Source organism: Canis lupus, chromosome 13, assembly GCF_003254725.2.
Source record: "Canis lupus dingo isolate Sandy chromosome 13, ASM325472v2, whole genome shotgun sequence".
NCBI lineage: Eukaryota > Metazoa > Chordata > Mammalia > Carnivora > Canidae > Canis > Canis lupus.
The window spans coordinates 45,719,269-45,738,064 of NC_064255.1; the positions used below are offsets into that span (position 1 = coordinate 45,719,269).

The window sequence follows — 18,796 nt, forward strand, 5'->3', positions numbered from 1 at the left end:
CCAAGAGGAAGAAACTGGTGGCTATCGGGTAGCTGAATAAGTCTACATCTAGCAGCCCTCATGGTGTAAGTAGCACTGAAGAAGGAAGGTGGCCACTTGCTGGCCATAGAGGATGGGGGACAGGAAGCCAGGTGCGAGTTTTGGGTGGCTGGCCTACGTGTTCTCTAATTCCGAGTCTCCCAGCTCTCCCTGGAGATGCTGACCTGGAAGCCGGGGCTTCTGATGCCCATTCAATGCTGTATCCACTACAAACATCTGCAGTGAATATACTAATAGTAGAGTTCCTCTATCCAGAAATAGACCCACACATATGTTGTCACTTGCTGTGTGACAAAAGGGCCACCATATCACGGTGAGAAAGGATGGCTTTTGCAATAAATAGTGCTGGAACAATCGAATATTTATATGGTTGGGGAGGGAAAGGAATGAACCCTGCCCCCTACCTCAGGTCACACTCAAAAGTTAGTTTGAGAGGATACCAATGTGGAAGGTAAATTATCAAGCTTCTAGAAGAAACATAGAAGAATATTTTTTTCTTGACCTATGCATAGGCAAAGATTTCTTCAACGGTCCACAAAAAAGCAACTATGAAAGTAAAAAAAAAAATGCTTTTTGATAAATTGGGTCTCAATAAAATTAATAACTTCTATGTTTCAGTATAGTACAGAAAACAGACAAGCCATAGAATGGGAGAAAATATTTGTAATATATAAAACAGGGAAGGACTCATATCGAGAATATATAAAGAACTACTACAAATCAGTAAGTAAAAGACAATCAATCCAAAGTAAAAATGTACCCAAAAAAAGCCTCTTCTCATAAAAGAAAAAAGTATCCAATTGGCTTATAAGCTTATGAAAAATTGGTCAACATTATTACTCTCCAGGAAAATTAAAGCCGCAATGAGTTACCACGACACACCCACCAGGATGGCTAAAATTAAAAAGACTGAGATATCAAGCACCGCTACAGATGTCGAGCTCGTGAAACCCTTATACATAGTTGATGAGATCTCAGTCATTTTAGAAAACCATTTTGCAACAACTACTAAAGTCCAACAAACACCTACCCAATGAGCCAGCGATTCCACTCCCTGGTATGTATCCAGAAGGAAATGAGTTCTTGTACCAACTGAAAGGCATATGCCAGTGTGTTCTTAGCAGTTTTATGTGTAATGACCCCATATTGAAAACAATCAAGATCTCCATCAACTGGAGAATGGATTAATTCTGAAATAGTCAGATAATGAAACGCTAAACCCAATTTAAGAGAGAAAAATCTACTGACGCAAGCACAGTAGCCTCACAGACCCGTGGGGTGAAAGAAGCTAGACACAAAAGAGAAATAACTGTGTGATTCCATTGATATGAAGCCCAGAAGAAGGCAAAACCAACAGATTGTGATAAAAATCATAGTAGTGGTCAGGTCTAGTAGGTGGCCACACTTGGGCAGGGAAGAGCATAAGGAAACTTTCTGTAGTTTTGCAGATTTTTTACATCTTGATCTGAGAGGTAGCTATAAGAGTGCATACGTATATAAAACTGTATGAAGCTCTACACTTATGACTGTGCATTTTGTGTACTTCAGCGTACATTTCATTTTCGTACTGCCACAGAAAAGTAAATAAAATACATAAATTCTAAGTAAAAGTCTAAGTGGTGGAAGCAGTGATTCTTTTCTTTTCTTTTCTTTTTTTGTCTTTTCTAGGCTGTGTTCAAAACCATAAGGAAATAAGGAAGTAGAAATTAATAGCATCGAGACAGTAATGAATCACAAATAGTCTTTAAAAGACTCATCACATCACAATATTGGGGGGAGGGGGGTCTTAAAATCACTTGTCAAAAAAATCCATATATTCTTGGGGCACCTGGGTGGTTCAGTCAGTTAAGCATCCGACTCCTGATCTCAGCTCAGGTCTTGATCTCAAGGGTATGGGTTCAAGGCCCACGTTGGGCTCCTTGCTGGGCCTGGGGCCTAGTTAAAAAAGAAGAAAGAAGGAAAGGGAAAGGAAAAGAAAGGAAAGGAAAGGAAAGGAAAGGAAAGGAAAGGAAAGGAAAGGAAAGGAAAGGAAAGGAAAGGAAAGGAAAGGAAAGGAAAAAAAAGAAAAGAAAAGAAAAGAAAAGAAAAGAAAAGAAAAGAAAAGAAAAGAAAAGAAAAAAGAAAAAGAAGGAAAGAAGAAATCCATGTATTGTCTCATACGGCAGTAGAAAACACTGTTCCATTTTAAGTGTTCTGGAAGGCCTTAATTTTTCTCACAAGCTAGCACTCTGTTGGGTTAGGAAAAATGAAGCAGGCAGTTTTTATCTTCTCCAATCTGGAAAACAACAACAACAACACAAAACCCCGAGGGGATTTCTATAAAGAAAGAATAGAATGGATTGTTCCTGCTATTTAACCATGTGTGCAATGACTTCTCGGGTGGGCAATGCAATCACAAAGCAAGTACTTCCCACACTTGGTCTCCTGTTTGTTAGGAAAACAAGAAACAAGATGTGAACGCTGGGGAGATAAATCTTGAGCAGAACTCTGCTCCCAACCCAAGTAATGGAAACAGCTGCCAGTTCCAGACCAAAGGGGAGAAGAGAGGGTGGTGGATACATTGAGATAAAGTCTAGCAGGCACGAGCTCTTATCTGGAAGCAATGTGCAGAAAAGCAGAAATAAACTTAAGCAGACAGAAACACTTGGGTCTGAATGACAGCTTGCCTTTATCCTCACTGCCCTCCCGCCGACCTTCCAGAAAACTAGATTTGCACCTAAGGGAAAAGAGTCTCTGTAAGTTTTCTTTGCCATTATTTATTTTTAAAAAATAAAAATAATAGTACGTAAGAAAATAATAGCATTTTAGAGAGAGGGGCAAAAAGAGTGGGATTGTGGAATAGAAATAAATCTCCAAATATTTCTCAGAGCCTGGTTCCCCTGTGCGTGGGTTATATGGCCTGGGGCGAGGGTCCCCATGTTCCTGGGCCTTGCGTTCCTCGCTTGCAAAACAGGCACACAGCTAGAGCTAGACAGTCTCTATCATCCCTCTCTGCCCTCACAGTGAATTGTATCCCATATTCTCCAATAAAGAACTTCTCAGAAATGTGTGATAAAGTTTTAGAAAGATGTTCATCGTGTGTGTTTTCAAAACAAAGGCTGGTGCTTAAAGGGGCAAGCTTCTGGTGACGTGACATTTGACTCGTTTGGGCATCTCCTCTGGGCTGAGGTCATGTGGGTGCTCTTCCTCTCTACATGGGGGCGCTTCCAGATGCCGGTTCTTCCATTATCATCAGCCTCAACTCAAAACATCAACCACCCTTGTTCTATTTCTTTTCCTGCACGGTCTCCGGAGCCCCAAATAGAAGCCTCTAGAAGAGCCATTGTTATCCATTCACATGGCTTTCACCCATCCACGTAGAGAGGAGAACATAACCGTAGCTCCCTCCCTTTGAGCCCTGGAACACGGAAACACAGCAGCCACAAGGGCAGGGGGCTCGCCATTTGGCACCCCTGCCGGGATTTCTCCACTGGGTCTCCAAGGTCAACCCTGTGAAATCTGAAGACAGATGAGCATCACACCACCCCCAAAAGACAAGGTGGATTTTTTCTTTTTCTGCATTCACATCATGCTGGATCTTGAGTGCTGCCCTGAGGTTTAGATCAAACCTGTAAAATGTCTCAAACAGGAAGAGTTCACAGTTCATGAATCCAATACAAAGGGCGTTTAACTTTAAATTGATCCACCACGCTTCTGACTCAAGATGTAGATTTTTATTTTCAATGAAATTGCCTTTTTTCTCCTGGACAGCCTGGCTGAAGATGGTATCACTGGCTGTACTTTATCATTCAAGTTGGCCAGGAAGCCGTGTGGCACAGGTCTGCTAGGCTGAGAGAGTTTTAAAAATCCTCTCTTCATCATAAGGCGTTCTTTTTTTCTTTTTTCTTTTTCTTTTTTTTTTTTTTTTGGTCAGAAACCAGCAGGAAAACAGAAGGCAAAATGCTTTGGCCGCAGTTGACCTTGAAAACAGTGATTTGGTCCCAGTGGCCACTGATCACAATCTCCAGCGAGGCTCATAAATACGAAGGGAAGTGGCAGGACTGAATACTACCCTCTTTTCTTTTCAGGCACCCTGCTCTAGTTTTTTTTCTTTTTTTAAGATTTTATTTATGTATTCATGAGAGACACAGAGAGAAAGAGAGAGAAAGGCAGAGAGAGACACAGACCAAGGGAGAAGCAAGCTCCATGCAGGGAGCCCAACGCGAGACTTGATCCCAGGACTCCAGGATCACGCCCTGAGCTGAAAGCAGGTGTTCAACTGCTGAGCCACCCAGGGATCCCCTAGTCTTTTTTTTAACCTTCTTCTGCTTCTCAAGTTTGGACCCCTAATCCCCAACCACAGTCACAAAATAGCATTTTTTAAAAATGCAATTCCCAAAACATGACCCTTGAACAGCTGTCATCAAAAAATCCATTGGGGGTGAGGGCAGAAGGGTGGAGGTGTGGTCCTCGATAAAATGCAGGTTCCTGGGCCCGATCTCAGAGCTACTGAGTCAGCATCTATGGAAACGGGACGTGGTGATACGTGCCTTTAACACAACAGCTAAAGGAAGACAACAGCGTTTGGGGTTCTGAGATACCTGAGGACAAAGCCGAGAAGATTCTCTGGCGCAGCAGCGTGGGCATGTAGTGTCTCTATGACTGGCACAACTCCGGAGGAGTCGCACTGGGGAGAGGAGAAGCCTCTGGGGGGACCGTCCTTGGGTGGTGGCAGGCCTTGTAGGCCACGTGAAGGTTGAGATGCTCACTAGACAGGTATATGCAGGCGTCGATCAAACCGTTGAATAGGATTTTAGAGTTGGGGAGGCTGGTGAGTCCAAGTAACCATCCACTTGTCCAGACCCACAGAATGTCCAACAACCAGAGCAAACCCTGACATAGACTATGGTCTCTGGCTTACGATGGGCCAGTGTGGGCTCAGCAGTCACAGCGGAGGTACCGTCTGGTGGGGAGGTTGATAATGGGGGAGCTGTGCGTGTGTGAGGGCCGGGGGTATAGTGAGGCCTCTGCCCCTTTCCCTCACACCTGCCTTGCTGCACACCTGAAACTGCCCTGGAAAATAAAGTCTATTTACCACAAAACAAAACAGAACACCAACCCACAGCCCACACCACTACCCTGATGCTGGCAGCCACCGAGCCTCTGGAAGAGAAGTTTGCATGACCACAGCTTGTTCCATGACACGGGGTATAAGTGTGTGTGTGTGTGTGTGTGTGTGTGTGTGTGTGTGTGTGTGTTTTATGTGCACGAGGCTCACCTGGGGATCTGGTTAAAATGCAGATTCTGATCCAGTGGGCCTAGCGTGGGTCATGATGTCGGGCAGTTCCCACAAGCTCCCGGGTGATACAGGTGCTGATGGTCTGCGGCCCACACTTTGGAAGGGCACAGAGCTTCGGATCCATTCTGGAATTCTCCGTCTGTCTCATGACAAAGGATTGGTCTCTGGCTTCTGTTAACCAGCGTATCCTCTTACTGACGTGCCCACCTCTGGAACACGACGGGAACTGACCTGGCAACAGCCCTTTCAGGAGCTACCAGCATTCTGGAAATAGTGACTATAGTTTGGGGGTTGTAAGTTTGGCTTCGTGCCCCATTTCCACTGCTTGTTTCCTGTGAATGACCTTGTGCAGACTACTTGATAACCTATGCCTCAGTTTCTCCATCTGTAATGAGGGTATACTAATGCCTAACCCTCCAAATTGTTGGCAGAATCAGGTGGGGGAGGCACTGGGTGGCTCAGTGGCTGAGCATCTGCCTTGGGCTCTGGGCGTGATCCCGGGGTCCTGGGATCGAGTCCCGCATCAGGCTCCCTGCATGGAGCCTGCTTCTCCCTCTGCCTGTGTCTCTGCCTCTCTGTGTGTCTCTCGTGAATAAATAAATTTAAAAATCTTTAAAAAAAAAATAAAAGAATCGGGCGAGGTGATGAAAAGTACAACTGCAGCACCGCCTCATGAAATGATCGAGAATGCAAGCTCCAAAGTTCGGTAGAGACATCGCTTCCCAGTTGTGGGGCTTTCACCGAGTCCCATAATCTCTCTGGGCTTCAGTTCCCTGGTCTGTACCAGAGACCTGTCTCAAGGAGTTATGAGAATTAAATCAGATCACATGCAATGCAAAGCCCCTAATTGATATTTTTTTAAATGTTAAAATTTTCAAAAGATTTTTTAAAATTTATTTGAGAGAGAGAGAGCAAGAAGGCGAGAGCACAAGCAAGGGGAGCAGTAGACGGAGAGGGAGAGGCGGGGAGCCCGATGCGGGGCCCAATCCCAGCACCCGGGGTCATGACCTGAGTCAAAGGCAGATCCTTAACGGACTGAGCCACCCAGGCGCCCCTACTTACGATTTTTTAAATATATTTTTTATTTCACTACTACAAGTGTCTCAGTGCATTCTAACCTTTTTTAGTGAAAATATGTATCCTATTCATGAATGAGATTAATAAATCCTCGTTCCTCATAGGACAACCTTCCCTGGGTTTACCTGATGTCTAAACCCAGTTAAACCATGAATCTCCTGAAAAAAGACCATGAAGAGGGATCAAAGGTAGGAATCTGGGCAGAGGGGGTGTTGAGGGCTGAATTGTACACCCCCTAGATTCACATGTTGAAGTCCTAGTACCTAGTACTTCAGAATGTAAGAAACTTAGAATTCAGCACCGGAAAGAAGGTGATTAAGTTAAAATGATGCCATTAGGGTGGGGCCCTAATCCACGATGACTGGTGTCCTTATACGAAGAGGAAGAGACTCCAGAGGTGGACGGACAGTGGAGACACAGAGCACCCGCAAGCCAAAGAGGGAGCCTTTAAGAGAAGGAACCAACCCCTGACACGTCGATCTCGGACATCCCGCCTTCAAAAGTGCAAGAAAGTAAATTGTGTCAAGCCCTCTAGTCTGTGCTATTCTGTTGTGCGGCCCCAGCACCCTGATGTAGAGGGAAGGACACCGTCCGGCCAAAGGGGCTTTTGTCATGAGCAATCCACACTCCCCAAATACGCTGCTGTTTTCCAGAAGTGTCCCGATTCCACATAATTATTATTACATTCAACAAAAATATTCAGTGCGCAGTCGCGATGTGTCTGTCATTCTTGGGGCACGTGGGTTGTCTCAGACTCTTGCTCTCAGCCCAGTCTTGATCTCAGGGTCCTGAATTGAAGCCCCATGTTGAGCTCCACGTTGGGCATGGAGCCTACTTAAAAAAACAAACAAGCAAAAAAACAAAAAAGCCTCAAAATGTGTTTTTCTCATATTTTCGCATGAGTAAGTTTTCCCGTGAATCATTTTATGAATCTATTTGTCAGACCACCGGGCGAATTCTGATTCCTCCCCTGGGCTCCCCTCGGCAGCTGGCACAGCTGGAGGCCCTGCGAAGCCAGGCCGCAGGGGGATCGCTCTGTCCCCTGGCAGCCCCGGGGAACGGGGGGAGCGTGGTGGGCACAATAATGCCCCCCACGATGTCCGTGTTCCGATCCCTGGAACCCAAGAATATGGTAAAAGAGGGCCTGCAGGTGTGCTTAGAGATTATCCCGGACTACTCAGGTGGACCCCAGTGACGACAGGGATCCTGCTAAGAAGGAAGCAGGACGGTGGGAGTGAGGAGTAGGGATGCGATGGCAGGAGCAAGGTGGGGAGGGGCCATGAGCCAAGGAATGCACAAAAAGGCAAGGCAACGTGCTGCCCTGAAGCTTCCAGAGCAAGGCGACTCCCGTGTCTCCGCTGACACCTTGATCTTCGACTTCTGACCCCCAGCACCGAGAGGAATACATTTGGGTTATTTGAAGCCTCGATCTGCGATCATTTGTTGCAGCAGCAACGGGGAAACTGCGACCACTTGTTATCACTCGGGTTTGCAGAGGCGGCTGGCTCCCCGGGAGCAGATGGCCCCCCGGAGGGTGACAGAGCGTGCTGTCCAGGACTGAGTCACCAGGCACCGGGGAAGGCTTCGCGGCTGTCCTCCGCAGAGCTGGCCAGTGCCACCCCCACCTGGGTGCCCCCCCCGGCCTGCGCCCCAGCCCTTCCTGCCCCGCTCCCCGGCACGAGCAGTCAGGCCCATCTGTACCAGAAGGGGCGACAGGTGTCAGGGGCCGGAGTCCTGAGCGAGGGGTCCAGGCGGCTAGGGGCAGCAGGGGACAGTGCAGGGACACTGAGAAACCTGGGATTGTAGCTATGGAAATATTTCTCGTGTCTCCTAAGAGACACCTCTCTAAGCCTCACCCAGAGGACCTGCCTGTGATGCGACCCGGCCACACTCCCTGCGGGGGTTTGTCCTTGGCCTCTCCCAGGCCCCGAGGCCAGGATGGACGGGGTGCGCAGCCCATGGACACTCAAACTGGCGGCCCAGCCCTGGGTCCCAAGTCACACCCAGGCCCCAAAGAGGGGGACACGGTAAGAGACCAGTCCTGGAGCCAGAACTCGGACAGAGGAGCCGGAGAGGCCCCAGCGACAGAAGGAACTGCACTGTCACCCACCAGCCGGTGGCAGATCCGAAATACAGCTTTTCCCGCGGAGCCATCCTGATACCTGCTGCTCTCTGAAATACCAGCGATGGAAAACACCAGCCGGACCCCCACAGCCCGGGGCCCCCCAGCAGGAAAGGAGGACAGCATGTGCCCCCACAGCTGTTTGCACCGAGATGACCTGCCTTCGGACGCCGGAGGAACATGCTGGAGAATGGTTTGGGGAAGGCAGGGGGAGCTTATGCCGCACGTACGACCCCAGATCTCCATCTGTGTCTCCCCCCAAAATGTTTTTGGTCTCTTTGAAAATAACTCTTTCATCTGGTTAATATCATGAGGGGAAATGCATGTAACAGGAGGGAAAGGTAGGCTCGGAGCGCTGCGGCCTTGAGGACCCACTACCCTGCTCTCCCCATCTCTTTCTATCTTGCTCTGTGCTCCATCCTTCTCTCTCTCTCTCTCTCTCTCTCTCTCTTTCTGTTTGAATCATGCAACTCGAGGGAGCTCTACTATTTGTAAAAGAATTATTGCTTTGAATCAAAGCAATAATACTTTTCCATAGCGACAAACATTCAAAGTGTTGGACATCCGCTTTAATTTGTTTCCCTTCATACGGAACACACACACACACACACACACACACACACACCAGTTTGAGCTCTGTGTGGTCCTCAATGCCACACTGCCCTCTGTGACTTCGGGACTGCAGATCTTCAGCTGACCGCCAAATCCGAAAGGCATCAGCCCGCCGAGATGTACCCCTTTCTGAAAACTGGATGTCCCGAAAGCTGGGGAAGCCTCAATCCTCAGATCAGCTTGCCTGTCGGTGGGCAACACTGTCTCATTCACGTTATGAAATGAACTAAGAAGATTATTTGGGTCTTTTCGAGTGTTTCCAGATGGGACTTGGGCCGGAACCCACCCGAAGAACCCAGCTCCAGTCCTGCCCACAAGGGAGCTCAGCCTGCATCTTAAGCTCGGAGGCTCCCAACACATTCTGCATTATGCTGACGTATGCCCATGGAGCGCTCAGCATTGATGTCTTGGGGATCCATGAATGATGCCCCCTCCCTTCCTGCTCCAGGGCCTGGAGCCACCTGAGCAGCAGGATGCAGAGGATGAGAGGGGGAGACCAGAATGCAGCCCCACCACAGATGACGTGGCCATAGAACAGGCTTTAGATCATATACAAGAAAGCAAGCACATATGTTTGATCCATGAATTGGATGGGATCACCAATTACAGACAGCACCCCACGGGCCCCTCCTCCTGAGGGCAGAGCTTGTCCCCCTTAACCTACCACACGCAGACACAGACCACCACACACCCTTCCATGGCCTGACTGGTTTCCAACGAGAGTGACTGAGGCATTGGGCTCATTTCTTCTCCCAGGTTCCAGATTGGAGAAGTCCCTCCTGGGAGGAGGAAGAAGAGACTGAGGAAAGACTCCAGCAGCATTGCCTTAACGTCCCTTCACCTGGAGATACAAAGAGTGATGTTTCCCTAACCCTTCTTGTCTTGGAGCACCGTGCTAATAATTTCCTTAACAAGCATTAATTCATATAATCCCCAAGGCAACCTTGTGAATTAAGCTTTGTCGTTCAACCTGTTTTGCAAACCTGGACACTTTGGCTCAGAGAGGTGCCCAAGGTCACACAGCCAAAGAGTGGCAGCACCAGAGTTTGAACCCAGGCAGCCTGATGCCAGAGCAGGCAAGTTTAAGCCATTTATTTAATTGTCCTGCCTCCATCCATCAGCTTTCCTAACATCCCTGGAGAAGAAAAACCACAAGGGTTATAGGCTGAAAACACTTACATCCAGCCATTCCACTCCTAGAGAAGCTCATGTGCCTGTGCACAGGAACTCTGCCCAGAATGTGGAAAGTATGGTTGTCAGTGAGAGCAAGAAACAACCCAAATGGGCGTCAATAGAAGAATGGATGAATAAACAATAGTACCTCCCAACAGCACAGTGTGTGGCCGTGAAAGACAATGAGTCACTGCGCATGAAGAGATGGATAAATCTCAAGAAAGTAATGGTGTGAGAGAAGCAAGCGAGAACAACAGTAAGGTTGCAATTAACCTACGCTTAAAAACATTTAAAACTAAAAGATGCATTGTTCAGAGACACGATCGTAGGTGATAAAGCAATAAGGAAAAGCAAAGACAAAAGAAGAAAGAAAGGAAGGAAAGACGTAGGGAGGGAAGGAGAAAGAAAGGAGGAATGAAGGAAGGGAGAAGAAGAGAAGAAAAGAGAAGAGGAGAGAAGAAGAGAAGAGAAGAGGAGAGGAGAGGAGAGGAGAGGAGAGGAGAGGAGAAGAGAAAGAAGAGAAGAGAAGAGAAGAGAAGAGAAGAGAAGAGAAGAGAAGAGAAGAGAAGAGAAAAGAAGAGAAGAGAAGAAAAGAAAACTAAAGAGAAGAGAAGAAAAAGAAAAAAATTAATTAACAGAGAATTCAGTTAGCGGTCACCTGCAGAGGTAGGGAGGGAATTTCAATCAGAAAACCCACAAGAAGGTTCTGGGCTTTAGGAACATATTATTTCCTGGCCCAGGTGTAGACACCCATGTGATGTATTACTATTATTCACGTTGCACAGGTATGTTTATACACTGGCATATAAGGTATGTTTTACAATAATGGTTTTTAAATTTAAAAAAAAAAAATCTTGAAAGACATTGAGCCCCAAGTACAAAGTTCATGAAAGAGCTGAAAACAAAACCCAATCTTATGATGCACATAGATTGCAATCGTTTGTGGCAAATTCTCCCCGAAATGCACCAAACCAACGTTCACTCGTGAGAAACACGAGAAGATTCCCTGGCTTCGCAGACCGCCGGAGTGCCTATCTCAATATCCTTCGTCCTGGGGATGCAGGGGTGAAGAGGGCAGGCCCTAGGGACTGACTTCATTCATAAAATGGGCCTAAAATTCACACTTGTCAGGATCGATGTGTCTTAAAAATGATCGTGCATATAAAGCGCTTCAATCGATCCCTAGGAAAGACGGAGTAAAGACTCAATAACCAGTCAGAGTTATTACTGGCCTAAAGATGAAGAATCGTTCCAGAAAATTCAACTCTCAGGGCCCTAACAGAGGAGATGTTGCACACCTTTTAGCATTTTCGTGTTGAGAGTGGGTCCACGGATTTTCTGGCTTCGGAGATTAATGAAAAGAGAGACCTGGATGCGCAGCCATCGGAAGACTTGGCTGCATTTGGGACACGTCTCAAGAGTGGGATCTGGGAATCATCGGGGTCACAGGTTGTCACCTGTCAGAGGCTCTACTTTATGTCTCCTTCCACCTGCCTCCAGTCTGTTTTGTGCCTGTATTTTCAGGGATTGAATTGCTCTTGGCTTCCTTCCCAAACTGAGGGTCTCGTGGGATCCCATGGGATTTTGTGGGATCTTCTTCACATTAGGGGTCTTTATCTTTTTATCCAACTGGCCTAAGCCAGGGGTCTGCACACTTGTTGCTATTAGCCCAGACAACACAGAATTGGAGGGGCAGGGGCAGCCCGGGTGGCTCAGCGGTTTAGCACCTGCCTTCAGCCCAGGGTGTGATCCTGGGGTCCTGGGATCGAGTTCCACGTCGGGCTCCCTGCATGGAGGCTGCTTCTCCCTCTGCCTGTGTCTCTGCCTCTCTCTCTGTGTGTCTCTCATGAATAAATAAATAAAATCTTTAAAAAAGGGACGCCTGGGTGGCTCAGTGGTTGACCGTCTGCCTTTGGCCCAGGGCATGATCCTGAGTCATGGGATCAAGTCCCACATCAGGTTCCCTGCATGGAGCCTGCTTCTCCCTCTGCCCATGTCTCTGCCTCTCTCTGTGTGTGTCTCTCACTAATAAATAAATAAAATCTTTTTTAAAAATCTTAAAAAAAAATTGGAGGGACAAATATGTTCTCCCGCCAATGCCCTCAGCACCCATGCCCTTATTTCTTGACCTCTGTCTTTGTTCGATGTCCAGGAAGGCAGGACAGCAAGCTAGTGCTGGGTGAGAACAGAGCCGCTGAAGGATGACCAATCTGGGTAGAAATCCTAGGCCTGCCATGGGCTGATCGTGTGAACTTTGGTGAGTTATTTACTCTTTCTAAGCCTTTCCATGCCTCATCTGTAAAATGGGCATAATACCAACTTTATAACAATTTCACTGTTTTGATAATCAAATCATATAATGCATGAAAAAAGCATTTGGCAGAGCACCAGGCAGTTGGTAGGCATTCAAAAAATGCTAGCTCTTCTTGTGCTTAGACACTGAGTCCACAAGCACCCTGTTGCTTTCGTTGCCCGGCTGCCCCCTCTCTGCCTGCACCACTGTGTCGGGGTTCATTCTCTCCCCCTGCTATTCATCATGTCACCTTAGAATCCACCATCCTGAGATGCCCGGGTGCCTCAGCGGGTTAGCGCCTGCCTTCAGCCCAGGGCGTGATCCTGAAGTCCCAGGATCGAGTCCCACGTCGGCCTCCCTGCGAGGAGCCTGCTTCTCCCTCTGCCTGTGTCTCTGCCTCTCTCTCTGTGATGAATAAATAAATAAAATCTTTAAAAAAAAATAAAAATCCTTAAAAAAAAAAAAAGAACCCATCATCCTCCCCATCCAATTGCCTGCAGAGCTGGCGCTCTGTACTGCACACACAGGAGACAGCCTCCTCTCTGCTGGCCTCTCACCGGCAGGTACCCCTTCTCTAGTCTCCATTCAATTTCTCTCCTTCAAAAATAAGCCCAGGACAGACTGCAACAGCGCTCTCCAAACGGGGGGCCAGGAGAGGGCTGGAGAAGGGAAACAGCTTTTTTTCTTTTTAAAGACTGTATTTATTTGAGAGGCAGAGCACAAGCAGGAGGAGCAGCAGAGGGAGAGGGAGGAGCGTGCTCCCCGCTGACCAGGGAGCCCGACGTGGAGCTCGATCCCAGGACCCTGAGGTCACGACCTGAGCCCAAGGCAGATGCTAACCGACTGAGAACCCAGCCTCTTTCTGTTTCCAGAAAGGAAACATCTTGATAAGTATTTAATAGTGGAATATTGGGGGTGTACGCATTCCGTTCAAGAAAGCAAAAAGAGATCCCTAATGCTAGTAATTATTTAATGTGTTTCTGGTTTTTGTCATCTCCCCCGGGGAAATTACCCTTCTCCCAGATAGACTCAGCTGCTCTGTCCCCTGGGCCTCTGCTGCATCTGCTTCAGCGCCTCCCGGGTATGGTGACTCGACCGCCCCTCTCTGCCCGGCCTACGGCGTTATCTCCATATTTTCAAGCTCTGCTCTCAGGCCTACCGGTAGGCGAAGCTGGCTGCCAAAGAGAAAACCGTCCAATCGTTGGCTTTTCATGCTTCCCCTTAAAAGCAAAGACAGTTGAGGTTTTTCTTCAAGTCACAGAATGACAGTACAGTTTTTTGAAGTATCAAAGTGTTTTCCCTTCTTAATAATTCAGAGGAGCTTTCAGTTTTTGTTTTTGTTTTTGTTTTTTTGTGTGTTTTTTTTTTTTAATCCCTTGGCCAGGACCAAGGAATGGGAAGGCGGCGTTGACCTATAACAAATAACTCCTTACTGAGATTTGAGTTTCAAACCAGGCTTTTTATCAAGGAAGTAGACGGAAGGTCTTTTTTTTTTTTTTTTTCAACTTAAATTCAATTGATTAACATATAGTGTATTATTAGTTTCAGAGGCAGGGGGCAGTGATTCAGCCATGCAATACCCAGCACTCACTCACCCCATCATGTGCCCTCCTTCAGGCCCATCACCCAGTTACCCCGCCCCCCCCCATCCCCTCCCCTCCAGCAACCCTCAGTTTGTTTCCTATAATTAAGAATTTCTTTTGGTTTGTCTGCCTCTCTGGTTTCATCTTGTTTTATTTTTTTCTTCCCTTCCCCTGTGATCTTCTGTTTTGTCTCTTAAATTTCACATATGAGTGAGATCATATGATGTCTTTCTCTGATTGACTTCTTTTGCTTAGCATAATACCCTCTACTTCCAACCACATACTTGCAAAAGGCAAGATTTCTTTCTTTGATGGCTGAGTAATGCTCCATTGTGTATATACTGCCTCTTCTTTATCCATTCATCTGTCACTGGACATGTGGGTTCTTTCCATAGTGTGGCTATTGTGGACATTGGTGCTATGAACATTTGGTGCACTTATCCCTTCAGATCACTACAGTTGTATCTTTGGGGTAAATACCTATTAGTGCAATTGCTGGATCATAGGGTAGCTCTATTTTCAACTTCTTGAGGAACCTCCGTGCTGTTCTCTAGAGTGGCCGCACCAGTTTGCATTCCCACCAACAGTGTAAGGGGGCTCCCCTTTCTCCACATCCTTGCCAACATCTGTCGTTTCCTGAGTTGTTCATTTTAGCCTCGCACACTGACAGGTGCGAGGTGGTATCTCATGTGGTTTTGATTTGTATTTTAGGGAGAAAATCTTGAAGGAACCAAGCTTGGACAGTGGAGTAGGCCAGAGAAGAAGAGACTTGAGGGAAGCTCTTGCCCACTGGAAGGGGAAAGCCTTTCCATCGCCAGGAGACAGTTTTTCCACTTTGCCCATCCAGCAACTCAACGTTATCAGTGCATACAGGACAAATATTTGGGAGACCAGGCTCCACCCTAACTAAATTCATAAGAGATCAGTGCATTAGGCACAATGTCCATTTGTTTGCTTGTTTTTTTAATGACCGATTTACTCATTTAACAAGGAAATACAGCAAAAGATTAACACCAGCTCCACAGTCAAACCACCTGGGCATGTTCACTAGCTGTGTGACGGGGGGGCCACAGACCCAGTCAGCCTTTTTATTTAGTTCTTTAGCACAAACCTAAGATTGTTTTCCCTCTCCTGAAGAGTCTCTATCATCTGTTGTGTCTATGCATGTAAGACATGCATGTAAGACACATGTCTATGCATGTGTCTATGTTAGCATCTCGGAAGAGGTCTGGAAATACTAGCTGTTGCTATCCTTTAGCCAGGCAAGGAGCTAAAGTTGTGCATACTTAGTCCCCATCCCCATGGTGCCCCTCGAATGCTGGACTAGAGTCCTGGTGTTCCTCGTTGATAGATTCTTCCCCTACAGGCAGTCTGTGGAAGCCAAATTAGCCATTGCTGTGTCCTTGGTAAACAGTATTCAAAGCCAGGGAAAATAGTTGGCCCATTGGCTCCAGTTGTCATACCCTGAAGCATCTTACCCTCCTTGAAATCACGGATGAATGCTTCTTCAAAGCATGAAACTTATTTACTATAGCAGAAACCGCTGTGTGTGCATCAAAGCCCACTGACTCCTCTTTTTTTTTTTAAGATTTTATTTGTTTATTCATGAGAGACACACAGAGAGAGGCAGAGACACAGGCAGAGGGAGACGCAGGCTCTCTGTGGGGAGCCCGATGCGGGACTCAATCCCAGGACTCCGGGATCACGCCCTGGGCTGAAGGCAGATGCTCAACCACTGAGCCACCCAGGTGCCCGCCCCCCCATTGACTCTTCTTACTGGGCCCACACCTAACCCCAGTTCTCATCTCCCAGCTTCTCTTGCAGTTCGGTGAGGTCGTGGGACTGGCATTAGCCAATGTGACGTGAGTGGAAGTGGTGAGTGCCCTTGTTGGCCTGGCCCATAGAAACTACCCCCTACAAGCAATCCTCCACATCCACAGAGACCTTGAAAGCCACATATTGAAAATGTCACCATCACAAGAGGAAGAAATCTGGGTCCTCAAATTTCTACTCGGACAAGTCATCTACTCATCAGCCCTGCCCATTGTGAACTTTATGTGAGCGGAAGACATAAACATCTAGCATGTTTGAGCCATGATGCCTTCTTGAGTTTGTTTGCTACACGGGCCATAATGACCTCCACAGATACATCTGTCCTGATCATCATGAACTTAGAGTCCCTACTGCAGTGCCTGGTGCCCAGTAGGGACTTACGCCCTCAAAACCCCAGATGTTACTAGAAAACAGCCTGGCATTTGCACAGCAGAGTATGGGTTATTATTAACATACAGGAGACAGACTCTGAGACTTGCCAGAGGAGTGTCGTTACTGAGATTTCTGAAACACGAGAATGCTCCCTCTAGGAAGAAAATGTAAAGCATTTTTCGCCAAGTTCAGTTCTTCTCGGATTTCACACATCAGATCATCCAGATCCAGAATTACAGGACATGATTTCACTTGGAAACACCAGAAACCAGGCCATTGAAGTATGAGGAGAGCAGCGGTGCCTTGAGAAGATTCTCCTTTACATCATCAGTGACAGCTATTTAAAGGGAATAGAAGAGGTGGGGGGACCTCTTAGGTTCGCACGGCATAAAAAGACTGAGTCATGTGGCCCCCAGACTGGCACTGTCCCGGGATACCAGCCTGTTTGAAAGACACCTGAGGTTTCTTTCCAAACACCCCCCAGCCCACCCTACCTCTCCTTCCCCAGAAAGTTCTTCCTCTGGGAAGAGTCCCAGCAGAGTGCTCTTGCCACTGATGGTGCACATGATGTGTGCTATTTCACAGCCCTGGGAGATGCTTCCTTCCCCTCAATGCTTTTTTGATTAAAGAAGCAAAATCATACCAGTTCTCCACCTCCCTGTCTTTTACCCTCAGGTAAAGAGAAAAGTCATATACCAGCCAAGCGAGGCGGGTGGCGACCTAAAAAATGTGGTCTTGGACCGAGAAGATGAATGATAGACAGGAAACCGTCCCTGTAGGTGGGACTTAGAGGCAGCCTACAGGTGTCGATGGGATGGAGAAGCCTTGGAACTCCCCACTCCCATTGACCCTGCTAAAGGGTTATACTCAAGGCTGCTCCCTTCACTAAGCTGCTGGTCCATAAACATAAATAGCCACGTCCGGGGACAGGGTCACATGGCACAGGATGACTCAAGACTGACCCAGAGATGGACAACCAACCCAAGGGTAGTCATCTTGGGGTTGACCAGCAGCCTATGCAAAAGGCTGGTGAGAAATGTCTCCCCGCAGAGATGATGGTGATTCGGGCACCAACTTCTCTTTCTCAGAAATATGAAATGCAGACAGGGCGAGAGTCCATCTTTGGTAGCAAGAGGGAAGGATAGAAAGCAACACAGAGAAAAGACAAACAGGATTGGAAAAAGATATTGGAAGTTCAAGAGAAAGCAGAAATTACGGAACTGGAGTCAGCAGAAGCTGTGAGGGCACGGACGTCACCACGTAGAGAAGGAAGTGGGTATTCACACTGTGTGAGAGAGAGAAACTGGAGATGCACCCCGCATGCTTGAGCCCTCGGAAGGTCAACACATTCCAGCTTCTGCGAGGGAGAAGGAAGGACAGGGGGCCGGCAACACGACAACTGGCCTCAAGGGCTGAATGACCTTCCTCGGGCCATAGTCCCTTCTGGGCTGTGATGCTCGTGATCTCTTATTCCTCTCGAGAGGTTATGCAGCTTCCCTTCAATTCCCAGGTGGCCTGACAACAAGTGTGAGATTCTGGGTTTTCTTATTTCCACGTGTACGCTAGTAGTACCGCCTACTTGAAGTGACACAGGTGAGTGTATTCCTTTGTATTCCTTGTTGCTACCAATGAGTGGGGTGTGTGTGTGTGTGTGTGTGTGTGTGTGTGTGTGTGCATGCATGAGTCACCGTGTTGTGTGTTGGGAAGATTAGGTGAGAAGCCGAAAGATGTCACAGGCTACAGAGCAGTGATAAATTCGGGAGGACAGAGGGGGGTCATAGGGTCGGAGAGTCTAGTAATAGGGGGGACAGAAATGGACCAACTCGTGTGGGCCTCCTCATACTTTTGTCTGGGGCCTACCTGGCCCCCCCTGCCCCTCAGATTCCAGAGGGACATGTATTGCAAACCAAGAGAAAAGAGCCTGTGTCCCTTCTGTTTACATTACTCATCCCTTCTAAGGTCAGAAGGTCAGCGCATCTCCTAAAGAAACGCTTTCGGAGCCGTGCTGGTCAGGAGCCTGGGTGGTAAAGGGCCAGAGCCCAGTCTGGGCTACTGGCTAGAGCTGGGTTCTCCTGGGCTGCCGGGGACCCCCTCAGCTGCTGTCTCCCTGAGGCTGGAGCCACGAGGGGGGCAGCTCCTGTGCTCCCATCCTCACCAGTGTTCACAGCTTCACCAGTCCCACCACAGCGGGCCCTGGAGCAAGTGCTGGAACCAGCTGGGAGCCATCAGCTCCTGTTTGTACCAAGGGTTAGACCCTTGGCAAGGGGTGTGGGCAAGCTGCTGGCCGGGTAGTTGGGACCCCACACACACACTGTGTCTGTCACCTTGACTCTTGGCCTCACTCGGGGCTGCGACCAGAGCAGGGCGGCCACCCGTGGACAGGCCGTGGTCAGCCTGTAGCTCCCCTTTGGCGC

At 47.9% G+C, this 18,796-nt stretch overlaps 1 long non-coding RNA gene across 2 annotated transcripts in view; it reads right to left on the minus strand.

Moving 5' to 3' along the window:
• LOC118352266 (uncharacterized) overlaps window positions 1-18,796 on the minus strand; it is a 53,133-nt gene that overhangs the window by 22,210 nt on the left and 12,127 nt on the right. The gene's annotated exons all lie outside the window — the stretch shown is intronic.